Raw genomic sequence first — 26,355 nt, forward strand, 5'->3', positions numbered from 1 at the left:
GAACATATGATCCAAAATTTAACTAGGCTGTTAGCAAAAAGAGCGCAAGGAAAGTGCAAGAACGACTTTGGCAATAACAGAACCGTACGAATCAACAGATAATTTCTCAAATGTGTAGATAACACTGTGGCGAAGCAGTGAGATTTCCGAAATTTGTAAATGAAAGTTTAGCTTTTCGTATTGAAAAGGAAAAGTACTCTTGATTACCTTATTTCTCGCAGCCGATTGTCGTACTTCTCCTGTCATATCGGCCCCACCGCCGAGCGGCAGCGAGCGGCAATCGAGCAAAGTCGGGCCAAGTCGACACACGATGAAGTGAAATCAATCCACTTAGCTGGAACGAGGCAGGAGACGAGGAGATACTACCTGTGCCGCGACACGTGGCAATTTCGAGGATCGAATGGTCTTGAACACATACTATTGCGCTACGCAAAAATGACAAATCCTCCTGCGGTCGCCAGGAATCGAACCCGGATTAACTGCTTGGGAAGAAACCATGCTGACCGTTACACCACCACCGCATTGCGCTGCATTCTTCCTGTGTCGCGGTGCGTTGCCGCCCCTGCTGCCACCAGAGGCTCAAGCGACCCTGCTGCAGGCCCTCTGCCCTCCAGCACATCGGAACGCGGTGCCACGTTGCTTCCAGGGCGATGCACTGTAACTAGACGCAGCATTGACTTCCGCCGAGAAATCGACCATTTCATGCACGGCATGGTGGGAAAACAATTCTGAAATTAGAACTTCTTAGTGAGGCTGCGGTGGCGAGTATTCCTGTATGCCTCGGTGGCGCAGTGGGCTGCGCGTGTCATTATCTTAAGGGCGTACGTTCTATCCTCAACTCAGCCATCTCATTTTCTCTCCACGACGGTGAAAGGCACAGCATAGCTTTTGCGAGGTAAGGCCGTATTTGCCGTTTATTACCACCTAGGCTACTTTGCGTCAACGTGTGTTTGTTTCCAGTTATTACTAATTACAGTTTTGCTAGTTGCACTCGAGACTGAAAGCGATGTTTGCCTAGTATGACTTGCGCGCTTTGGGAGTGAGTAAGCGGGATCGTGGTGGCGGACAGAGTTCAGCGTTGGCGCCACATTCGGCCCTAAAGTTGCGTGGAGGAGAAGTATTTCTGGACGCATACACACGTAGTGGATCGTTGAGGTATGTCCGGTATGGTTTAGTGGCTAGGATACCTGGCTTTCACCCAGGAGGCCCGGGTTCGATTCCCGGTACCTGAACGTGAATTTTCGGGGCTGAGATGAGAAAACTTCTCACGGCCGTTTTTCGTCTTCGTGGAGCTGCTGCTCTGGGTTCCAGGTATAAGGTGAGAGAAAGTCAAGAAAAAGAGATACATCCTCACGTTAATGGCGGGGCCGTTTTGAAGGGAGAGGAGATGGTTTTGCGGTTTTGGACTGCTGATGCGACAGTGTTGCATTGCCCGTTAGCTCAGTGGGCTATAGCGTCGTGCTAGTAACGCGTAGGTCATGGGTTCCATCCCTCCACGGGCCATTCCATTTTCTCCCCTAATAGGAAATGCTGTCTCCTGCGAGACTCTGCCAGGCAGATTCTAAATGATGTGCACATCCAGCTAGAAGTCTGAACGTTTCGCTAAGGGGTTGCCAACGGCCAGCTCACTTTCGATTAATGAAGTTAAGCAGACGTTTGCGTGGTTAGTGAGTGGATGGGTGATCGTCCGGGAACTGTGCGTGCTATTGGACCCTTTCATTTCAACCCCCCCCCCCCTCCTCCTCTTGTGCTACAGTGTTGACGTGCTATGATGCCTCCCTAAGCAATTTAAATTACGTTAACGAACATATGATCCAAAATTTAACTAGGCTGTTTGCAAAAAGAGCGCAAGGAAAGTGCAAGAACGACTTTGGCAATAACAGAACCGTACGAATCAACAGATAATTTCTCAAATGTGTAGATAACACTGTGGCGAAGCAGTGAGATTTCCGAAATTTGTAAATGAAAGTTTAGCTTTTCGTATTGAAAAGGAAAAGTACTCTTGATTACCTTATTTCTCGCAGCCGATTGTCGTACTTCTCCTGTCATATCGGCCCCACCGCCGAGCGGCAGCGAGCGGCAATCGAGCAAAGTCGGGCCAAGTCGACACACGATGAAGTGAAATCAATCCACTTAGCTGGAACGAGGCAGGAGACGAGGAGATACTACCTGTGCCGCGACACGTGGCAATTTCGAGGATCGAATGGTCTTGAACACATACTATTGCGCTACGCAAAAATGACAAATCCTCCTGCGGTCGCCAGGAATCGAACCCGGATTAACTGCTTGGGAAGCAACCATGCTGACCGTTACACCACCACCGCATTGCGCTGCATTCTTCCTGTGTCGCGGTGCGTTGCCGCCCCTGCTGCCACCAGAGGCTCAAGCGACCCTGCTGCAGGCCCTCTGCCCTCCAGCACATCGGAACGCGGTGCCACGTTGCTTCCAGGGCGATGCACTGTAACTAGACGCAGCATTGACTTCCGCCGAGAAATCGACCATTTCATGCACGGCATGGTGGGAAAACAATTCTGAAATTAGAACTTCTTAGTGAGGCTGCGGTGGCGAGTATTCCTGTATGCCTCGGTGGCGCAGTGGGCTGCGCGTGTCATTATCTTAAGGGCGTACGTTCTATCCTCAACTCAGCCATCTCATTTTCTCTCCACGACGGTGAAAGGCACAGCATAGCTTTTGCGAGGTAAGGCCGTATTTGCCGTTTATTACCACCTAGGCTACTTTGCGTCAACGTGTGTTTGTTTCCAGTTATTACTAATTACAGTTTTGCTAGTTGCACTCGAGACTGAAAGCGATGTTTGCCTAGTATGACTTGCGCGCTTTGGGAGTGAGTAAGCGGGATCGTGGTGGCGGACAGAGTTCAGCGTTGGCGCCAGATTCGGCCCTAAAGTTGCGTGGAGGAGAAGTATTTCTGGACGCATACACACGTAGTGGATCGTTGAGGTATGTCCGGTATGGTTTAGTGGCTAGGATACCTGGCTTTCACCCAGGAGGCCCGGGTTCGATTCCTGGTACCTGAACGTGAATTTTCGGGGCTGAGATGAGAAAACTTCTCACGGCCGTTTTTCGTCTTCGTGGAGCTGCTGCTCTGGGTTCCAGGTATAAGGTGAGAGAAAGTCAAGAAAAAGAGATACATCCTCACGTTAATGGCGGGGCCGTTTTGAAGGGAGAGGAGACGGTTTTGTGGTTTTGGACTGCTGATGCGACAGTGTTGCATTGCCCGTTAGCTCAGTGGGCTATAGCGTCGTGCTAGTAACGCGTAGGTCATGGGTTCCATCCCTCCACGGGCCATTCCATTTTCTCCCCTAATAGGAAATGCTGTCTCCTGCGAGACTCTGCCAGGCAGATTCTAAATGATGTGCACATCCAGCTAGAAGTCTGAACGTTTCGCTAAGGGGTTGCCAACGGCCAGCTCACTTTCGATTAATGAAGTTAAGCAGACGTTTGCGTGGTTAGTGAGTGGATGGGTGATCGTCCGGGAACTGTGCGTGCTATTGGACCCTTTCATTTCAACCCCCCCCCCCCTCCTCCTCTTGTGCTACAGTGTTGACGTGCTATGATGCCTCCCTAAGCAATTTAAATTACGTTAACGAACATATGATCCAAAATTTAACTAGGCTGTTTGCAAAAAGAGCGCAAGGAAAGTGCAAGAACGACTTTGGCAATAACAGAACCGTACGAATCAACAGATAATTTCTCAAATGTGTAGATAACACTGTGGCGAAGCAGTGAGATTTCCGAAATTTGTAAATGAAAGTTTAGCTTTTCGTATTGAAAAGGAAAAGTACTCTTGATTACCTTATTTCTCGCAGCCGATTGTCGTACTTCTCCTGTCATATCGGCCCCACCGCCGAGCGGCAGCGAGCGGCAATCGAGCAAAGTCGGGCCAAGTCGACACACGATGAAGTGAAATCAATCCACTTAGCTGGAACGAGGCAGGAGACGAGGAGATACTACCTGTGCCGCGACACGTGGCAATTTCGAGGATCGAATGGTCTTGAACACATACTATTGCGCTACGCAAAAATGACAAATCCTCCTGCGGTCGCCAGGAATCGAACCCGGATTAACTGCTTGGGAAGCAACCATGCTGACCGTTACACCACCACCGCATTGCGCTGCATTCTTCCTGTGTCGCGGTGCGTTGCCGCCCCTGCTGCCACCAGAGGCTCAAGCGACCCTGCTGCAGGCCCTCTGCCCTCCAGCACATCGGAACGCGGTGCCACGTTGCTTCCAGGGCGATGCACTGTAACTAGACGCAGCATTGACTTCCGCCGAGAAATCGACCATTTCATGCACGGCATGGTGGGAAAACAATTCTGAAATTAGAACTTCTTAGTGAGGCTGCGGTGGCGAGTATTCCTGTATGCCTCGGTGGCGCAGTGGGCTGCGCGTGTCATTATCTTAAGGGCGTACGTTCTATCCTCAACTCAGCCATCTCATTTTCTCTCCACGACGGTGAAAGGCACAGCATAGCTTTTGCGAGGTAAGGCCGTATTTGCCGTTTATTACCACCTAGGCTACTTTGCGTCAACGTGTGTTTATTTCCAGTTATTACTAATTACAGTTTTGCTAGTTGCACTCGAGACTGAAAGCGATGTTTGCCTAGTATGACTTGCGCGCTTTGGGAGTGAGTAAGCGGGATCGTGGTGGCGGACAGAGTTCAGCGTTGGCGCCAGATTCGGCCCTAAAGTTGCGTGGAGGAGAAGTATTTCTGGACGCATACACACGTAGTGGATCGTTGAGGTATGTCCGGTATGGTTTAGTGGCTAGGATACCTGGCTTTCACCCAGGAGGCCCGGGTTCGATTCCCGGTACCTGAACGTGAATTTTCGGGGCTGAGATGAGAAAACTTCTCACGGCCGTTTTTCGTCTTCGTGGAGCTGCTGCTCTGGGTTCCAGGTATAAGGTGAGAGAAAGTCAAGAAAAAGAGATACATCCTCACGTTAATGGCGGGGCCGTTTTGAAGGGAGAGGAGACGGTTTTGCGGTTTTGGACTGCTGATGCGACAGTGTTGCATTGCCCGTTAGCTCAGTGGGCTATAGCGTCGTGCTAGTAACCCGTAGGTCATGGGTTCCATCCCTCCACGGGCCATTCCATTTTCTCCCCTAATAGGAAATGCTGTCTCCTGCGAGACTCTGCCAGGCAGATTCTAAATGATGTGCACATCCAGCTAGAAGTCTGAACGTTTCGCTAAGGGGTTACCAACGGCCAGCTCACTTTCGATTAATGAAGTTAAGCAGACGTTTGCGTGGTTAGTGAGTGGATGGGTGATCGTCCGGGAACTGTGCGTGCTATTGGACCCTTTCATTTCAACCCCCCCCCCCCCTCCTCCTCTTGTGCTACAGTGTTGACGTGCTATGATGCCTCCCTAAGCAATTTAAATTACGTTAACGAACATATGATCCAAAATTTAACTAGGCTGTTTGCAAAAAGAGCGCAAGGAAAGTGCAAGAACGACTTTGGCAATAACAGAACCGTACGAATCAACAGATAATTTCTCAAATGTGTAGATAACACTGTGGCGAAGCAGTGAGATTTCCGAAATTTGTAAATGAAAGTTTAGCTTTTCGTATTGAAAAGGAAAAGTACTCTTGATTACCTTATTTCTCGCAGCCGATTGTCGTACTTCTCCTGTCATATCGGCCCCACCGCCTAGCGGCAGCGAGCGGCAATCGAGCAAAGTCGGGCCAAGTCGACACACGATGAAGTGAAATCAATCCACTTAGCTGGAACGAGGCAGGAGACGAGGAGATACTACCTGTGCCGCGACACGTGGCAATTTCGAGGATCGAATGGTCTTGAACACATACTTTTGCGCTACGCAAAAATGACAAATCCTCGTGCGGTCGCCAGGAATCGAAATCGGATTAACTGCTTGGGAAGCAACCATGCTGACCGTTACACCACCACCGCATTGCGCTGCATTCTTCCTGTGTCGCGGTGCGTTGCCGCCCCTGCTGCCACCAGAGGCTCAAGCGACCCTGCTGCAGGCCCTCTGCCCTCCAGCACATCGGAACGCGGTGCCACGTTGCTTCCAGGGCGATGCACTGTAACTAGACGCGGCATTGACTACCGCCGAGAAATCGACCATTTCATGCACGGCATGGTGGGAAAACAATTCTGAAATTAGAACTTCTTAGTGAGGCTGCGGTGGCGAGTATTCCTGTATGCCTCGGTGGCGCAGTGGGCTGCGCGTGTCATTATCTTAAGGGCGTACGTTCTATCCTCAACTCAGCCATCTCATTTTCTCTCCACGACGGTGAAAGGCACAGCATAGCTTTTGCGAGGTAAGGCCGTATTTGCCGTTTATTACCACCTAGGCTACTTTGCGTCAACGTGTGTTTATTTCCAGTTATTACTAATTACAGTTTTGCTAGTTGCACTCGAGACTGAAAGCGATGTTTGCCTAGTATGACTTGCGCGCTTTGGGAGTGAGTAAGCGGGATCGTGGTGGCGGACAGAGTTCAGCGTTGGCGCCAGATTCGGCCCTAAAGTTGCGTGGAGGAGAAGTATTTCTGGACGCATACACACGTAGTGGATCGTTGAGGTATGTCCGGTATGGTTTAGTGGCTAGGATACCTGGCTTTCACCCAGGAGGCCCGGGTTCGATTCCCGGTACCTGAACGTGAATTTTCGGGGCTGAGATGAGAAAACTTCTCACGGCCGTTTTTCGTCTTCGTGGAGCTGCTGCTCTGGGTTCCAGGTATAAGGTGAGAGAAAGTCAAGAAAAAGAGATACATCCTCACGTTAATGGCGGGGCCGTTTTGAAGGGAGAGGAGACGGTTTTGCGGTTTTGGACTGCTGATGCGACAGTGTTGCATTGCCCGTTAGCTCAGTGGGCTATAGCGTCGTGCTAGTAACGCGTAGGTCATGGGTTCCATCCCTCCACGGGCCATTCCATTTTCTCCCCTAATAGGAAATGCTGTCTCCTGCGAGACTCTGCCAGGCAGATTCTAAATGATGTGCACATCCAGCTAGAAGTCTGAACGTTTCGCTAAGGGGTTACCAACGGCCAGCTCACTTTCGATTAATGAAGTTAAGTAGACGTTTGCGTGGTTAGTGAGTGGATGGGTGATCGTCCGGGAACTGTGCGTGCTATTGGTCCCTTTCATTTCAACCCCCCCCCCCCCTCCTCCTCTTGTGCTACAGTGTTGACGTGCTATGATGCCTCCCTAAGCAATTTAAATTACGTTAACGAACATATGATCCAAAATTTAACTAGGCTGTTTGCAAAAAGAGCGCAAGGAAAGTGCAAGAACGACTTTGGCAATAACAGAACCGTACGAATCAACAGATAATTTCTCAAATGTGTAGATAACACTGTGGCGAAGCAGTGAGATTTCCGAAATTTGTAAATGAAAGTTTAGCTTTTCGTATTGAAAAGGAAAAGTACTCTTGATTACCTTATTTCTCGCAGCCGATTGTCGTACTTCTCCTGTCATATCGGCCCCACCGCCTAGCGGCAGCGAGCGGCAATCGAGCAAAGTCGGGCCAAGTCGACACACGATGAAGTGAAATCAATCCACTTAGCTGGAACGAGGCAGGAGACGAGGAGATACTACCTGTGCCGCGACACGTGGCAATTTCGAGGATCGAATGGTCTTGAACACATACTTTTGCGCTACGCAAAAATGACAAATCCTCGTGCGGTCGCCAGGAATCGAAATCGGATTAACTGCTTGGGAAGCAACCATGCTGACCGTTACACCACCACCGCATTGCGCTGCATTCTTCCTGTGTCGCGGTGCGTTGCCGCCCCTGCTGCCACCAGAGGCTCAAGCGACCCTGCTGCAGGCCCTCTGCCCTCCAGCACATCGGAACGCGGTGCCACGTTGCTTCCAGGGCGATGCACTGTAACTAGACGCAGCATTGACTTCCGCCGAGAAATCGACCATTTCATGCACGGCATGGTGGGAAAACAATTCTGAAATTAGAACTTCTTAGTGAGGCTGCGGTGGCGAGTATTCCTGTATGCCTCGGTGGCGCAGTGGGCTGCGCGTGTCATTATCTTAAGGGCGTACGTTCTATCCTCAACTCAGCCATCTCATTTTCTCTCCACGACGGTGAAAGGCACAGCATAGCTTATGCGAGGTAAGGCCGTATTTGCCGTTTATTACCACCTAGGCTACTTTGCGTCAACGTGTGTTTATTTCCAGTTATTACTAATTACAGTTTTGCTAGTTGCACTCGAGACTGAAAGCGATGTTTGCCTAGTATGACTTGCGCGCTTTGGGAGTGAGTAAGCGGGATCGTGGTGGCGGACAGAGTTCAGCGTTGGCGCCAGATTCGGCCCTAAAGTTGCGTGGAGGAGAAGTATTTCTGGACGCATACACACGTAGTGGATCGTTGAGGTATGTCCGGTATGGTTTAGTGGCTAGGATACCTGGCTTTCACCCAGGAGGCCCGGGTTCGATTCCCGGTACCTGAACGTGAATTTTCGGGGCTGAGATGAGAAAACTTCTCACGGCCGTTTTTCGTCTTCGTGGAGCTGCTGCTCTGGGTTCCAGGTATAAGGTGAGAGAAAGTCAAGAAAAAGAGATACATCCTCACGTTAATGGCGGGGCCGTTTTGAAGGGAGAGGAGACGGTTTTGCGGTTTTGGACTGCTGATGCGACAGTGTTGCATTGCCCGTTAGCTCAGTGGGCTATAGCGTCGTGCTAGTAACCCGTAGGTCATGGGTTCCATCCCTCCACGGGCCATTCCATTTTCTCCCCTAATAGGAAATGCTGTCTCCTGCGAGACTCTGCCAGGCAGATTCTAAATGATGTGCACATCCAGCTAGAAGTCTGAACGTTTCGCTAAGGGGTTACCAACGGCCAGCTCACTTTCGATTAATGAAGTTAAGCAGACGTTTGCGTGGTTAGTGAGTGGATGGGTGATCGTCCGGGAACTGTGCGTGCTATTGGACCCTTTCATTTCAACCCCCCCCCCCTCCTCCTCTTGTGCTACAGTGTTGACGTGCTATGATGCCTCCCTAAGCAATTTAAATTACGTTAACGAACATATGATCCAAAATTTAACTAGGCTGTTTGCAAAAAGAGCGCAAGGAAAGTGCAAGAACGACTTTGGCAATAACAGAACCGTACGAATCAACAGATAATTTCTCAAATGTGTAGATAACACTGTGGCGAAGCAGTGAGATTTCCGAAATTTGTAAATGAAAGTTTAGCTTTTCGTATTGAAAAGGAAAAGTACTCTTGATTACCTTATTTCTCGCAGCCGATTGTCGTACGTCTCCTGTCATATCGGCCCCACCGCCTAGCGGCAGCGAGCGGCAATCGAGCAAAGTCGGGCCAAGTCGACACACGATGAAGTGAAATCAATCCACTTAGCTGGAACGAGGCAGGAGACGAGGAGATACTACCTGTGCCGCGACACGTGGCAATTTCGAGGATCGAATGGTCTTGAACACATACTTTTGCGCTACGCAAAAATGACAAATCCTCGTGCGGTCGCCAGGAATCGAAATCGGATTAACTGCTTGGGAAGCAACCATGCTGACCGTTACACCACCACCGCATTGCGCTGCATTCTTCCTGTGTCGCGGTGCGTTGCCGCCCCTGCTGCCACCAGAGGCTCAAGCGACCCTGCTGCAGGCCCTCTGCCCTCCAGCACATCGGAACGCGGTGCCACGTTGCTTCCAGGGCGATGCACTGTAACTAGACGCAGCATTGACTTCCGCCGAGAAATCGACCATTTCATGCACGGCATGGTGGGAAAACAATTCTGAAATTAGAACTTCTTAGTGAGGCTGCGGTGGCGAGTATTCCTGTATGCCTCGGTGGCGCAGTGGGCTGCGCGTGTCATTATCTTAAGGGCGTACGTTCTATCCTCAACTCAGCCATCTCATTTTCTCTCCACGACGGTGAAAGGCACAGCATAGCTTTTGCGAGGTAAGGCCGTATTTGCCGTTTATTACCACCTAGGCTACTTTGCGTCAACGTGTGTTTGTTTCCAGTTATTACTAATTACAGTTTTGCTAGTTGCACTCGAGACTGAAAGCGATGTTTGCCTAGTATGACTTGCGCGCTTTGGGAGTGAGTAAGCGGGATCGTGGTGGCGGACAGAGTTCAGCGTTGGCGCCAGATTCGGCCCTAAAGTTGCGTGGAGGAGAAGTATTTCTGGACGCATACACACGTAGTGGATCGTTGAGGTATGTCCGGTATGGTTTAGTGGCTAGGATACCTGGCTTTCACCCAGGAGGCCCGGGTTCGATTCCCGGTACCTGAACGTGAATTTTCGGGGCTGAGATGAGAAAACTTCTCACGGCCGTTTTTCGTCTTCGTGGAGCTGCTGCTCTGGGTTCCAGGTATAAGGTGAGAGAAAGTCAAGAAAAAGAGATACATCCTCACGTTAATGGCGGGGCCGTTTTGAAGGGAGAGGAGACGGTTTTGCGGTTTTGGACTGCTGATGCGACAGTGTTGCATTGCCCGTTAGCTCAGTGGGCTATAGCGTCGTGCTAGTAACGCGTAGGTCATGGGTTCCATCCCTCCACGGGCCATTCCATTTTCTCCCCTAATAGGAAATGCTGTCTCCTGCGAGACTCTGCCAGGCAGATTCTAAATGATGTGCACATCCAGCTAGAAGTCTGAACGTTTCGCTAAGGGGTTGCCAACGGCCAGCTCACTTTCGATTAATGAAGTTAAGCAGACGTTTGCGTGGTTAGTGAGTGGATGGGTGATCGTCCGGGAACTGTGCGTGCTATTGGACCCTTTCATTTCAACCCCCCCCCCTCCTCCTCTTGTGCTACAGTATTGACGTGCTATGATGCCTCTCTAAGCAATTTAAATTACGTTAACGAACATATGATCCAAAATTTAACTAGGCTGCTTGCAAAAAAAGCGCAAGGAAAGTGCAAGAACGACTTTGGCAATAACAGAACCGTACGAATCAACAGATAATTTCTCAAATGTGTAGATAACACTGTGGCGAAGCAGTGAGATTTCCGAAATTTGTAAATGAAAGTTTAGCTTTTCGTATTGAAAAGGAAAAGTACTCTTGATTACCTTATTTCTCGCAGCCGATTGTCGTACTTCTCCTGTCATATCGGCCCCACCGCCGAGCGGCAGCGAGCGGCAATCGAGCAAAGTCGGGCCAAGTCGACACACGATGAAGTGAAATCAATCCACTTAGCTGGAACGAGGCAGGAGACGAGGAGATACTACCTGTGCCGCGACATGTGGCAATTTCGAGGATCGAATGGTCTTGAACACATACTATTGCGCTACGCAAGAATGACAAATCCTCCTGCGGTCGCCAGGAATCGAACCCGGATTAACTGCTTGGGAAGAAACCATGCTGACCGTTACACCACCACCGCATTGCGCTGCATTCTTCCTGTGTCGCGGTGCGTTGCCGCCACTGCTGCCACCAGAGGCTCAAGCGACCCTGCTGCAGGCCCTCTGCCCTCCAGCACATCGGAACGAGGTGCCACGTTGCTTCCAGGGCGATGCACTGTAACTAGACGCAGCATTGACTTCCGCCGAGAAATCCACCATTTCGTGCACGGCATGGTGGGAAAACAATTCTGAAATTAGAACTTCTTAGTGAGGCTGCGTGGCGAGTATTCCTGTATGCCTCGGTGGCGCAGTGGGCTGCGCGTGTCATTATCTTAAGGGCGTACGTTCTATCCTCAACTCAGCCATCTCATTTTCTCTCCACGACGGTGAAAGGCACAGCATAGCTTTTGCGAGGTAAGGCCGTATTTGCCGTTTATTACCACCTAGGCTGCTTTGCGTCAACGTGTGTTTATTTCCAGTTATTACTAATTACAGTTTTGCTAGTTGCACTCGAGACTGAAAGCGATGTTTGCCTAGTATGACTTGCGCGCTTTGGGAGTGAGTAAGCGGGATCGTGGTGGCGGACAGAGTTCAGCGTTGGCGCCAGATTCGGCCCTAAAGTTGCGTGGAGGAGAAGTATTTCTGGACGCATACACACGTAGTGGATCGTTGAGGTATGGTTTAGTGGCTAGGATACCTGGCTTTCACCCAGGAGGCCCGGGTTCGATTCCCGGTACCTGAACGTGAATTTTCGGGGCTGAGATGAGAAAACTTCTCACGGCCGTTTTTCGTCTTCGTGGAGCTGCTGCTCTGGGTTCCAGGTATAAGGTGAGAGAAAGTCAAGAAAAAGAGATACATCCTCACGTTAATGGCGGGGCCGTTTTGAAGGGAGAGGAGACGGTTTTGCGGTTTTGGACTGCTGATGCGACAGTGTTGCATTGCCCGTTAGCTCAGTGGGCTATAGCGTCGTGCTAGTAACGCGTAGGTCATGGGTTCCATCCCTCCACGGGCCATTCCATTTTCTCCCCTAATAGGAAATGCTGTCTCCTGCGAGACTCTGCCAGGCAGATTCTAAATGATGTGCACATCCAGCTAGAAGTCTGAACGTTTCGCTAAGGGGTTACCAACGGCCAGCTCACTTTCGATTAATGAAGTTAAGCAGACGTTTGCGTGGTTAGTGAGTGGATGGGTGATCGTCCGGGAACTGTGCGTGCTATTGGACCCTTTCATTTCAACCCCCCCCCCCCCCTCCTCCTCTTGTGCTACAGTGTTGACGTGCTATGATGCCTCCCTAAGCAATTTAAATTACGTTAACGAACATATGATCCAAAATTTAACTAGGCTGTTTGCAAAAAGAGCGCAAGGAAAGTGCAAGAACGACTTTGGCAATAACAGAACCGTACGAATCAACAGATAATTTCTCAAATGTGTAGATAACACTGTGGCGAAGCAGTGAGATTTCCGAAATTTGTAAATGAAAGTTTAGCTTTTCGTATTGAAAAGGAAAAGTACTCTTGATTACCTTATTTCTCGCAGCCGATTGTCGTACTTCTCCTGTCATATCGGCCCCACCGCCTAGCGGCAGCGAGCGGCAATCGAGCAAAGTCGGGCCAAGTCGACACACGATGAAGGGAAATCAATCCACTTAGCTGGAACGAGGCAGGAGACGAGGAGATACTACCTGTGCCGCGACACGTGGCAATTTCGAGGATCGAATGGTCTTGAACACATACTTTTGCGCTACGCAAAAATGACAAATCCTCGTGCGGTCGCCAGGAATCGAAATCGGATTAACTGCTTGGGAAGCAACCATGCTGACCGTTACACCACCACCGCATTGCGCTGCATTCTTCCTGTGTCGCGGTGCGTTGCCGCCCCTGCTGCCACCAGAGGCTCAAGCGACCCTGCTGCAGGCCCTCTGCCCTCCAGCACATCGGAACGCGGTGCCACGTTGCTTCCAGGGCGATGCACTGTAACTAGACGCAGCATTGACTTCCGCCGAGAAATCGACCATTTCATGCACGGCATGGTGGGAAAACAATTCTGAAATTAGAACTTCTTAGTGAGGCTGCGGTGGCGAGTATTCCTGTATGCCTCGGTGGCGCAGTGTGCTGCGCGTGTCATTATCTTAAGGGCGTACGTTCTATCCTCAACTCAGCCATCTCATTTTCTCTCCACGACGGTGAAAGGCACAGCATAGCTTTTGCGAGGTAAGGCCGTATTTGCCGTTTATTACCACCTAGGCTACTTTGCGTCAACGTGTGTTTGTTTCCAGTTATTACTAATTACAGTTTTGCTAGTTGCACTCGAGACTGAAAGCGATGTTTGCCTAGTATGACTTGCGCGCTTTGGGAGTGAGTAAGCGGGATCGTGGTGGCGGACAGAGTTCAGCGTTGGCGCCAGATTCGGCCCTAAAGTTGCGTGGAGGAGAAGTATTTCTGGACGCATACACACGTAGTGGATCGTTGAGGTATGTCCGGTATGGTTTAGTGGCTAGGATACCTGGCTTTCACCCAGGAGGCCCGGGTTCGATTCCCGGTACCTGAACGTGAATTTTCGGGGCTGAGATGAGAAAACTTCTCACGGCCGTTTTTCGTCTTTGTGGAGCTGCTGCTCTGGGTTCCAGGTATAAGGTGAGAGAAAGTCAAGAAAAAGAGATACATCCTCACGTTAATGGCGGGGCCGTTTTGAAGGGAGAGGAGACGGTTTTGCGGTTTTGGACTGCTGATGCGACAGTGTTGCATTGCCCGTTAGCTCAGTGGGCTATAGCGTCGTGCTAGTAACGCGTAGGTCATGGGTTCCATCCCTCCACGGGCCATTCCATTTTCTCCCCTAATAGGAAATGCTGTCTCCTGCGAGACTCTGCCAGGCAGATTCTGAATGATGTGCACATCCAGCTAGAAGTCTGAACGTTTCGCTAAGGGGTTGCCAACGGCCAGCTCCCTTTCGATTAATGAAGTTAAGCAGACGTTTGCGTGGTTAGTGAGTGGATGGGTGATCGTCCGGGAACTGTGCGTGCTATTGGACCCTTTCATTTCAACCCCCACCCTCCTCCTCTTGTGCTACAGTGTTGACGTGCTATGATGCCTCCCTAAGCAATTTAAATTACGTTAACGAACATATGATCCAAAATTTAACTAGGCTGTTTGCAAAAAGAGCGCAAGGAAAGTGCAAGAACGACTTTGGCAATAACAGAACCGTACGAATCAACAGATAATTTCTCAAATGTGTAGATAACACTGTGGCGAAGCAGTGAGATTTCCGAAATTTGTAAATGAAAGTTTAGCTTTTCGTATTGAAAAGGAAAAGTACTCTTGATTACCTTATTTCTCGCAGCCGATTGTCGTACTTCTCTTGTCATATCGGCCCCACCGCCGAGCGGCAGCGAGCGGCAGTCGAGGAAAGTCGGGCCAAGTCCACACACTGGAGTGAAGTCAACTGAAGGTCCCGCCGACTTAGCTGGTACGATGCGAGAGACGAGCAGATTCAATTTGCGCCGCGACACTTGGCAATTCCGAGGATCGCATGGCGATGAACTCACACTATTGCGCTACGCAATAATCACAAAGCTCCTGCGGTGGCCGGGAATCGAACCCGGATCAACTGCTTGGGAAGCAGCCATGCTGATCGTTACACCACCACCGCATTGCGCTCCAGACTGGAATCGAACGCGGATCAACTGCTTGGGAAGTAGCCATGCTGATCGTTACACCACCACCGCACTACGCCCCAGACTTCCCCTGTCGTGATATGTTGCCGCAGCTGCTGCCACCAGCGGCCGAAGCGAATCTGCTGCAGGCGCCCTGCCCACCAGCACATCCGAACGCTTTGCCACGCTGATTCCAGCGCGATGCACTGCAACTAGGCGCAGCATTGACTTCTGCTGAGAAGTCCACTCTTTCGTGTTCGGCATGATGGGAAAAGAATTCTGAAATTAGAACTACTTAGTGAGGCTGGCGGTGGCGAGTATTCCTGTGTGCCCCCCTGGCGCAGTGGGCAGCACGTGTCCTCTTCCTAAAGGCGTACGCTCGATCCTCACCTCAGCCATCTCATTTTCTCTCCACGACGGTGAAACGCACAGCATAGCTTTTTCGAGGTAAGACCGTATTTGCCGTTTATTACCACCTAGGCTTCTTTGCTTCAATGTGAGAGTGTTTGTTTCCAGTTATTAGTATTTACAGTTTTGCTACTTGCACTCGAGACTGAAAGCGGTGTTTGTGTAGTATGACTTGGGCGCTTTGAGAGTGAGTAAGCAGGATCGTGGCGGCGGACAGAAATCAGCGTAGCGCCAGATTCGGCCCTAAAGTTGCGTGGAGGAGAAATAGTTCTCGACGCATACACACATAGTGGATCCTTGAGGTATGTGCGGTATGGTCTAGTGGCGTAGTTCGCCGGCGGCCGGCGGCCGGCGTGGAGGTAGGATGTAGTGTGGTGTGCGCTGCCAAGTCTGTGCCTCCGCGTGGTAAGTGTCGCGCTTGCTGCAGTTTAAAGCTCTGTTTATCGAACACTTCGAGAAGTAATGAGTACTATGCAGTGATGGCCCAGCCAGGGCGAAAAGATACGTTGAAACTTACCTTTGATTCTCGATATGCCAGACCTAAGTCGTTTGAAGTAGAGAATTGGTTAGAAGAAGATGTGAAGCTCTTCTTTAATGATATAATCGGGATCCACCTGTCGATTGTCGCTTGTGTCGTGTTTGTTAAACTTCGTAGTTCAGAGTTGTGCAGGAAAATAGTTGAGTCTTCCGGAGCTGTCATGAAATGTAAGCACTCAGATGGAAACGTTGGTGAAGTCACCGTTGCACATGCTGGTTTTGGCATTCGCACAGTTCGAATCTTCGAGTTGCCTTTTGAGATTACAACAGACCAAATTAATGCCGTAATTTCACCCTTCGGTAAAGTGCTCAGCTACTTTGCCGAGAAATGGTCAAGCGCGCATAAATTCCCAGTACTAAATGGAGTGCGGCAGCTTCGAGTAGAGTTACAAAAGCACATCCGGTCGTACGTCAATGTCTGCGGATATAGAGGGATTGTAATTTATGATAACCAACCGCGAGCCTGTGCCGCCTGTAACAAGCCTGGGCCCGCATCTCGTGGTCGTGCGGTAGCGTTCTCGCTTCCCACGCCCGGGTTCCCTGGTTCGATTCCCGGCGGGCTCAGGGATTTTCTCTGCCTCGTGATGGCTGGGTGTTGTGTGATGTGCTTAGGTTAGTTAGGTTTACGTAGTTCTAAGTTCTAGGGGACTGATGACCATAGATGTTAAGTCCCATAGTGCTCAGAGCCATTTGAAGCATTTCAACAAGCCTGGGTACCTTCGCGCAGCTGCCGGCCGGCGAGGCCGCCAGGCCACCTGCTATGACAACACTGCCTGGAACTTAACGCCGCCGTGGCACGCGGACGACCGACTGCCTCCTCAGCCCCTGAATCGTGTCCAAATACGAATTCTCCAGACACTGAAATTCCGATGGACGTCTGTGCCGTCATAACTGACGACCTACAAGAGTCCCACCAACCTACGAGAACAGTTTAAGTTCCACCGAAATAGGCACCTGCAACTGTTAAGGCAGCAGATCCGCCGGAAGTTGAAGACCGACACATCTTGGAGGAAGGCGAAACTAACTTGACTACTGAAGGAAGTCCGTCGAGAGGCAATTCTCCAAAAAAAAAAAAAAAAAAAAAAAAAAAGAAACGCCGGCTGGCGCGCAAAGGCGCAGAGGAGACAGCTCCTACACTCCGACAAAAAGCAACGGAAATAGGTAGTAGCTGGAGCCCACAGATGGCTGGCAACACGAAAGCGACACCAGTTTCTGAGGAGCGTTCCCCTTCTGTGCTGGAAAAACGGGACGTCCAAGGAAAGCTAACAAAGAAAGCAAGCACCTACCCTCAAGAAGCGAATCACTCTCCTGAAGATTCACTCGTCCCACCCACGACGACAACGTCAACCAGCTGGGCAGACGAAAGCGATCATAACAATGCGGATGAAGAAATGACAGACGTTTCAGAAACTAAAACAGACTGTACACCCAGCCCCAAAGGTGGCTGATTTCTTCAACGAAAACGTCACCGTGAACGAACTTTCTAAAGAACAAGGACACCACTGAAACATTTGCTACCGGTGAATATTATTAAAATGAGTTTTAAAGCTGACGCTTGCGAGACAAAACGGAAGAATGTTGTTTAAAGTTTGACCAAGTAGAACGAACACTGTCTGACATACAAGCCTACAAGATCGCTACAGTAAACCTTAATAGGATTCATAGTTCCTTTAAATTACAGAACTTAAAAGATTTAATATATGCTTCTGACAGTGACATTATCCTTTTACAAGAAGTGACAGACATTGAGCTCGGTAACGTACCTGGCTTCAACGCCATTATAAACCCAGGGCATGGAACGGAAATGGGCACAGCTCTTCTCCCAAAGGAGGGCACAGTAGTCCAAGATGTGGTAACACTACCAAACAGTAAAGGCATAGCGCCCACAATAAACAAAATACGAGTCATTAACGTCTATGCCCCTTCAGGATCCAGCAACAGGCACCGCAGAGCGGAGTTCTTTAAAGAAGAAGTTGTACCACTATTTGGAACTCGATATGAACACCTTATCCTGGGAGGATACTTTAACTGTGTTTTGCATGCCAAAGACCAAACTCCCAATTTCAACAAGTGTACTGAACTGGAACGTATAGTTAATGACCTAAGACTAATAGACTCATGGGAGCATATGCACGATGCCGCCCCTGGCTTCACGCACACCACAAGTCACTCGGCGAGCCGTCTAGACAGAATATATGTAACGCACAATTTGAAACACCACATTTTTCACTCCGAAATATGGCCTACCGTTTTCTCGGATCATGCTGCGTACACATGCACAATCAATCTGACAAAACAAGGGACCTACCGAGGTAGAGACACATGGAAGCTCAACGTGTCCCATCTGGAAGACCAAGCTTATCAGGAGGCATTTTACAAGTTATGGAGAGAGTGTGAAAGTAAATTTAGCTCGTACAACTCTGGCACTGACTGGTGGCTGAAACATGCCAAACCTAAAATACGTAGGTTTTTCATAAATTACTCAAAAGACAAAAACTTTTGGTACAAATCAACTATAGAATTCTGCTTTCAGTGTCTAAGGGATTTGTACAAGTCCGATGTAACTGTTGTGGACAACTACGAAAGAATTAACAAAATTAAAGCAAAAATTTTGGCTCTTCGGCGTAAACAACTGGAAGGCTACCAAATAAGGTCGCGTGCCCAGCATATAGCCCAGCACGAGGTCACTTCCATTTATCATGTCATTCGTGAAAGCAAAAGGGCGTCTCGCAAGATATTCTCTGAAATAACAACTGATGATGGAAGGAAGCTGACGAAGCAAAGAGAGATTAAAGAGGCAATCGTACAGCATTTTGAATCCTTAATGTCTAGTCAACCAGTTGACGAACAGCTTCAAGACGAGTTAATGATCAACCTACAGGGCAAAGATTGCCACGCGGAGGCACAAACTCTCATCTCGGAAGTGACTGAAGAAGATGTCGACGAAGCTATATATGGAAGCATGAAAAATAAGGCTCCAGGGGCAGACGGAATTCCGGCAGAATTTTATCGCAAATTTAGTGACCTCGTAAAACCCAAGTTAACTCTCATTTGCAACGAACTACTAAACCCTGAAAATGACATCCCGAAAGAATTTCGTGAGGGACTCGTGGTGTTAGTGCCAAAAACCACCAACACGAAAACTGTAAGCGCTCTGAGGCCAATTACGCTTTTAAACAGCGATTATAAAATCTTTGGCCGCATCCTCGCTCGCAGGCTGAAAACCACAATGACCAGCGTCACTGGCCCTTATCAAACAAGTGTGGGCAAAGATAGGAGAATTCTCCACATCCTTTGTGATTACAGGGACCTAATCTCAACGGCCGACGTCTGCAAAATACTCGTAAAATGTGCACTCATCTCACTCGACTTTGATAAAGCATTCGACAGGATAAATCATCGTTTTCTCCTTCGGACCATGGGCGCAATGGGCTTCCCTCCGAGTTTCATTGCAGTAGTAATAAATACATTAACAAACTACTCAGCCAGATTTGTCATCAATGGGCACATTAGCCGCCCGATTGACGTCACCAGCTCCATTAGACAAGGGTGTCCAATGTCAATGGCACTCTTCGCCATCGCCATCGGGCCCCTGCTTGCCTCCCTTATGACACATCTACAAGGGCTACAAATACATGGAGAAAAGATCGTGTGCAAGGCGTACGCTGATGATGTTGGCTTCCTAGTCGTGAATGGCACTGAAGTAGAGAGCGCACTACAAATAGTAACAAAATATGAACAGGCATCTGGTGCAAAACTTAATAGAACAAAGTCGGGGATTTTCAACATCGGCCGTGGAATTGGGACGCAAACGCAGGGTCTGTTACGCGAGCTTGTAACCATGAAATGTCTCGGCATAGATTTTAAAAGAAATATCAAACACACTATTGCTGCGAATTATCGAAAATTACTTAACAGCATACGCGCCTCTGTACAAGCACATAGTATTAGGAAACTCGATGAACTTCAAAAAGTAATAGTGGCAAATGTATATATCACATCCAAAGTTAATTACGTAGCACAAGTTCTGCCACCACCTGCGCCTTTGTCGAAAAGTATCGCATCTGCACTAGGACAGTTTGTCAGCCGCGGACATATTTTCAAAGTCAAATATGACATTCTGATGCTCCCTACGAAATGTGGTGGGTTAAATCTCACCGATATCAGCAAAAAAGCGCAAGCCTTATACCTTTCAACCACATACAAACAATGGAAAGAACCACGTGGCAGCCTTGCTGCACATTTGTTAAATGAAATAGCTCCTGCTGACGTCAGTGCACCTATAAATGTCCAACACGTACCCAACGGACTATACCACTTGAAATACTTTTTAGTGGAATACAGCTACATACAGGCAAGGATCCCTGAAAAAGACATCACGAAAGTGAAACAACTTTACAATAACTTTATGAAAGACAAACCCAGAAACGACGTAGAACAAAACTATCCTTGTTATAACTGGGAAACGATATGGCAAAATATTCACTGCGGAACCTGCCAACGTATGTCAGATCGACCTGGTACTATGCTGTAAACAGGAAAATTACGACGAACTCTAAACTTGACTCTATTCGATTGGCCGAGTCACCGCTGTGTATATTATGTAATATACCAGATACCGAAGAGCATAGATTGTTGTGTGACAAGGTAAAAGACATATGGCTCTACAAAAGACAAAAGATAGCGAGCGTCAGCAGAACTACGCCCAACGTCGTTACGCCTGCTGAATTTTTAAACCCCGACAGTATACCTTACCCTAAAACAAAACGAAACGCAATCAACTGGTTGAAAGGTCAAACGATGCATTACATCCTAACAAAAGAATCAAGCAATAGGGAGGACTTCTGGGTATACCTTACAACTGAGCACCAAAAGTTGATGCGTACTAAAAAATACAAAGAAAACTACGCAAATTTTTTTAACTAAAACAATACTGTAACCAATAGAAGTGCGTAATTTACATTATCCATCGAAGCATTTCGTATATTAGACGAATGCTTTGTGGTACAAGGTTGCACTTCACGTAGCACGAGGGGGATATCCAACAACAAGTAATCAGAGAAGATCATATATATATATATATATATATATATATATATATATATATATATATACCAGTTAAGTCCATATGTATGTATCACTTTGTTTTGAGAGAAGCATACGACACAGTGATGAAACTGGTATCTTCCTTTTATTTAGTTTCTTTCTTTCATTCCTTCTTTTCACAGGAAGACATATTTATATTATTTATGTGTAAAATCAGGCAGCAGAAGCCTACTTTAATTCATTACCTTTCTGAAGAAGAGAATTTTACTTATCAGGAATAATGAGTTTGCTTCTTTCCGTTTTCCCACGCACGGAGAAAGAAAATTATAGATGCAGTTACGTTTCCGTAACAATTATGTGAAAGCCTTCTCAATGGAATTTACATTTATTTTTATTAAAGCCATGTTGCAAACAAAGGCAGCAGAAGGGGCATACTAGTTTGTCGGTTAGCAGAAGCGCGTTTCCTCATCCTCTCTTTAAAGGCGGAGAAGCCGGGCCGAGAAGGCAAAAATTGGCAAGCGTAAAGGACGGGTTGAAGGGGAGGAAGGAGACCCGAAAAAAAAAAAAAAAAAAAGTGGCTAGGGTACCTGGCTTTCACCCAGGAGGCCCGGGTTCGATTCCCGGTACCGGTACGTGAATTTTCTGGACTGAGATGAGAAAACTTCTCACGGCCGTTTTCCGTTTTCGTGGCGTTGTTGCTCTGTGTTTGAAGTATTAGGTAAGAGAAAGTCAAGAAAAAGGGATACATGGTCACATGAATGTCGGGGCCGTAATGAAGGAAGAAGAGATGGTTTTGCGGTTTTGAGCTGCTGATGCGACAGTCTTGTGCGGCCCGTTAGCTCAGTGGGCTATAGCGTCCTGCTAATAACGCGAAGGTCATGGCTTCGATCCCTCCACGGGTCATTCCATTTATTCCCCTAATAGGAAATACTGTCTCCTTCGAGACTCGGTCATGCAGATTCCAAATGATCTGCACTTCCAGCTAGAAGTCTGAACGTTTCGCTAAGAGGTCGCCAACGGCTGGCTCTCTTTCGGTTATCGAGGGCGCCACGGTTACAGTAAATGGGAAGTAGTACATCGAATACAAGCTACTGTATTCCCAGGAGAGGTTGCGCCCGTTGACCGTAACGACGTTAGTCTCTTGAAGGGAAGTCGCAGTGTAGCGTGTAGTTTTCAATCATGATGAAATTTCTGTGTCGCATCTTCAATGTGTGGGTGCGAGGGATACAATAAATGGGCAGTAGTGCATCGGATAGAAGCTTTTGGGCTCCCAGGAGAGGATATGTACAGTGACAGTAGCACGTTTGCCACTTGGGGACAAATCGCCATGGAGCCTTCAATCCCGATGCAATATCTGTGTCGACCGTGAATGTGAGGGTACGAGGGTTACAATAAATGTTCAATAATGTATCGGATATAAGATACTGGACTGCCGGGAAATTTTACGTATGGTGACCATGGCAACGTTAGTCTCATTGAGAGTAGTCGTCACGGAGCCATTTAGCTTTTAATAGCAATGCACTTTCTGTGTTGCATCCTCAATGTGACGTTTCGAAGGCTAAATTAAATAGGTTGTTGTAATGCATCGGATACGAGCCACCGGACTCACAAGACAGGTTAGGTATGGTGACCGTAGCAACGTAAGTCTCTTTGTGAGAAATCACCGTGGGGACTACAGTTTTCGATCCCAACGCAATTTCGGTCCCGCATCGTTAATGTGAGGGTGTGTGGGGTACTGGAAACGTCTAGTAGTGCTTCGGATACAAGCTACTGGACTCCCAGGAGACGTTACGTACGGTGACCATAGTAACTTGTCTCTTGGAGAGAAGTCGGCATGTACTTCTCAAATGCGATACAATTTGTGTTGTACCGTCAATGTGAGGGTGCGATGGTTACAGAAAACGGAAAAATATAATAGAATAATGGATAAATTATAATAAAATACTCAAATGGGTGGCTTTTTAAAATGTATTGAATTAATAAGATTAATTTTTCGGCATGAATGAGATGCACAGTAAGCTGAACTAACTATCGTACTATATGAAATAATAACTCACACAAACTTCCTGTTAATTAAACAATGGTGCATTTTTCTGAAAGGTGCGCATACGAAGTATGTACTCATGACTTATTTATAGCGACACCAAAATTGTGGTCTACAATTACTCGCTAAAAGAAAATGGTCTGCTTCTCTCTCGTTCACTAGCTGAGCGCGAATACTTCCTTGCGAATACTGGTACAAGGAAAACGCCTCTGCTTTTAACAGCCGAAAATCAAAAATACATTACGGTTGCTCACGATCTACACTGGGCAACCGCTCATCTTTTCGCTTTGCCTTTAAAGAAGACGAAAACATAAAAGTAAGAAATGAAAAAGGTTTATCACAACGGGTAGTAGTGCATCGGGTACAAGTTACAGGACTCCCAGTAGAGGTTACGTACGGTGACCATAGCAACCTTTGTCTCTTGGAAAGAAGTCGGCATGGAGCCTGCAGTTTTCAGTCGCGATGCAATTTCTGTGCCGCATCGCCAGTATCTTGGTGCGAGGGTTACTGTAAACGGGCAGAAGTGCATCGGATTCAAGCTACTAGACTCCTAGGAGAGGTTTTGTACAGTACCGTAGTAACCTTAGGCACTTGGAGGCATGTCGCCATGGAGTCTTTCGTTTTCAAACGCGGTGCAGTTTCAGTGTTGAACGACAGTCTGAGGGTATGAAGGCTACAGTAAAGGTGCAGTAGTGTATCGGACACGTGGACTCCCATGAAATGTTACGTACGGCAACCAAATCAACGTTAGTCTCTTGGATACAAGTCGCCATGTAGCACGGAGTTTTCAATAGCAATGCAATTTCTGTGTCGCGTCGTCAGTGTGAAGGTGGGAGGGCTACAGTAAATGTGTAATGGTGCCTGTTATACAAGCCACTGTACACCCTGGAGATTTTACGTAGGGTGACCATAGCAACGTTAGTCTCTCGGAGAAAAGTCGACATGGAGGCTGTAGTTTTCAGCCACGATACAATATCTCTGTCGCATCGTTAGTGTCTGGGTGCGAGGATTACTGTAAAGGGGCAGAAGTGCATCGGATACAAATTACTCAACACAAATTAAAGGTTACAGACAGTGGCCGTAGGAACGTTAATCTCTTGACGAGAAGACGCCATGGAGCCTGTAGTTTTTATTCGGGACGCAAGTTTTGTGTTGCATCGTTAAGATGAGGGTGCGAGGGTTACTGTAAACGGGCAGTAGTGCATCGGATACAAGCTACGGGTCTCCCAGGAGAGGCTATGTACAGTACCTTAGCAAGCTTAGTCACTTGGAGAGACGTCGCCATGGAGCATGTATTTTTGAAAAGCGTTCTAATTTCTGTATCGCCTCGTCAATGTGACTGTGCGAAGGTTACAGTAAAATGGCAGTAGTGTATCCGATGCAATCTACGGGTCTCCTAAGAGAGGTTATGAAAGGTAACCGTAGCAGTGTAAGTCTCTTGGAGAAATGTCGCCATGGAGATTGTAGTTTTCAATCGCGATGAAAATGTTGTGTCGCATCGACAATGTGAGGGTCCGAGGGTTACGGTAAATGGACAGTAGTGCAACTGATAGAAGCTCCTGGATTCCCAGGAGAGGTTATGTACACTCTTCGACATAAAACTCGACCGGCGGCCGGCCGCTTCAGAGGCTAAGTTCGCGCCGATCGCGACATGGGACAAAAAAACTGGCCAACTCGCTAATTCTCTAAGTCCTGTCATCTGCACAATCTGGCAACACTGTAGACTGCGGCACTTCCTGGAGGAAAACTTGTCCCATGGTAGAATAACCCTAGGCTGATTACGCCTGTTGTCTAGCGGTAGCGTGCGTTGTTTCTGTTCATAATGCCAGTGGATCGAGAGCAGCTGGCATAAAATATTTTTATAGCCTCTTCTGTCTGAATGCTGAAGACGTGAATGTAATGGTAGCGCAGATTCAATCTATTTCGCTTTCTGACACACCGATATCAAAATTTTATCCAGTAACGGTTTTGCGGCAGATTTCCTGCAGACTGTCCTCCTCTGGACGCCGTATGCGGCAAAGCTCCGGGATCCATTTGCTGGCTACCGGCAGCGGCCGTGGCGACAGCAGCGGCGCTGCACTCCCCCGTTCTTTATCGAAAGCGCCTGCTACCGCTCATCGCTTTTGATGATTTAAAACGCTTTATTATTAAATGTTGCTCCACAGAAAATTTCTACAATTTCCATTCACGCTCAAAAGCAACGGAGACAGACGCCCTGATTAGTAGGCGGGTATTATATTACATTAATCAGCAAGAGCTGAGTATGGCCCGAAATTAATTTTATAGACTGGGACGAAATTAAACCATCTCACTACATTCGATGAATTTATAAATGCTTCATACCTCGTTTCTTTTCCTTTCAAACTCAATTATTTGTGCAACTTTTGGTCAATGTTTGGATGTTTTCGTCAAGCCAGAGTGAGCGTCTGTGGTGTAAAGTGTATTACAGTTCTTGTTTCATTCCTTATGGTAAGTCTATGCGATAAACTGTGTGAATACCTTACAATGCATGCTCTGTAGCAGTGCAGGAACACTGCACATTTGGAGTTCCATGTATGGGTTCATGAAGCATTTATTGTTGATCGGAAGTGATAGTTAAGGTCATCAGATTTAAACCAGAAAATATTTGTCGTTTTGAAGGTTTCAGAGAACGGAAAGGAATTGCTAACGCCGGTGTTAGAAAACGTCTACAATTAAATGCTATTGCAAAAATTTAGAAGAAGGGAACTATATTAATCAACATGTGCACTTCATAACCAACCTTCTGACATGTTAGACCTATATGACGAACAAAGCTCAAATTTGTATCGTTGACAGTCGGTTTGAATCTTTTCAGGACCTATTTTACAGTGAAGCACCTTGGCATTTGCAAAGCAGACATCCATGATATTAATTTACTAAGTCGAAATCGGACGAAGATTGCTGTTTAAAGTCATTCTTCAGATTTCGCATAAGGAATTTTTATTAGCAGTTTGCAACTCCATTAATTAAAATGGAAAATAAAAGGTTGTAGTCAGCGGCTTCTACCGTGATTCGAACTGCTATGTCACATAGTACGAGCACTGCAACGCACAAGGGAACCTCTGAGCTAACTGCACACTGGCGGTGAGAGGCGGACTATAGTCACTGCGATGTTGCCTGAGCCTCAAAACGCAACCTTGAACACACAAACAGAGGAGGAGGAGATTACTGTTTTAACGTCCCGTCGACAACGATGTCATTAGACACGGAGCACAAGCTCGGATTAGGGAAGGATGGGGAAGGAAATCGGCCGTGCCCTTCCTAAGGAACCATCCCGGCATTTGCCTGAGGCGATTTGGGGAAATCATTGAAAACCTAAATCAGGATGGCCGGGCGCGGGATTGCACCGTCGT

The 26,355-nt window shown here is 48.0% G+C and overlaps 9 non-coding genes across 9 annotated transcripts; 8 read left to right on the forward strand and 1 right to left on the reverse strand.

Annotated features, from left to right (window-relative positions):
- Window positions 1–1,160: 1,160 nt before the first annotated feature.
- Trnae-uuc lies at window positions 1,161–1,232 on the forward strand. Its single transcript has one exon. It is a non-coding gene; the product is annotated as a tRNA-Glu (tRNA).
- Window positions 1,233–2,963: 1,731 nt separating this feature from the next.
- On the forward strand, window positions 2,964–3,035 carry Trnae-uuc. Its single transcript has one exon. It is a non-coding gene; the product is annotated as a tRNA-Glu (tRNA).
- A 1,731-nt stretch (window positions 3,036–4,766) lies between these two features.
- On the forward strand, window positions 4,767–4,838 carry Trnae-uuc. The gene has a single exon. It is a non-coding gene; the product is annotated as a tRNA-Glu (tRNA).
- A 1,732-nt stretch (window positions 4,839–6,570) lies between these two features.
- Window positions 6,571–6,642, forward strand: Trnae-uuc. The gene has a single exon. It is a non-coding gene; the product is annotated as a tRNA-Glu (tRNA).
- A 1,732-nt stretch (window positions 6,643–8,374) lies between these two features.
- Window positions 8,375–8,446, forward strand: Trnae-uuc. The gene has a single exon. It is a non-coding gene; the product is annotated as a tRNA-Glu (tRNA).
- Window positions 8,447–10,176: 1,730 nt separating this feature from the next.
- Trnae-uuc lies at window positions 10,177–10,248 on the forward strand. Its single transcript has one exon. It is a non-coding gene; the product is annotated as a tRNA-Glu (tRNA).
- A 1,719-nt stretch (window positions 10,249–11,967) lies between these two features.
- On the forward strand, window positions 11,968–12,039 carry Trnae-uuc. The gene has a single exon. It is a non-coding gene; the product is annotated as a tRNA-Glu (tRNA).
- Window positions 12,040–13,772: 1,733 nt separating this feature from the next.
- Window positions 13,773–13,844, forward strand: Trnae-uuc. Its single transcript has one exon. It is a non-coding gene; the product is annotated as a tRNA-Glu (tRNA).
- A 1,026-nt stretch (window positions 13,845–14,870) lies between these two features.
- On the reverse strand, window positions 14,871–14,942 carry Trnag-ccc. The gene has a single exon. It is a non-coding gene; the product is annotated as a tRNA-Gly (tRNA).
- Window positions 14,943–26,355: the final 11,413 nt, after the last annotated feature.

Source organism: Schistocerca piceifrons, chromosome 8 (genome assembly GCF_021461385.2).
Source record: "Schistocerca piceifrons isolate TAMUIC-IGC-003096 chromosome 8, iqSchPice1.1, whole genome shotgun sequence".
Taxonomy (NCBI): domain Eukaryota; kingdom Metazoa; phylum Arthropoda; class Insecta; order Orthoptera; family Acrididae; genus Schistocerca; species Schistocerca piceifrons.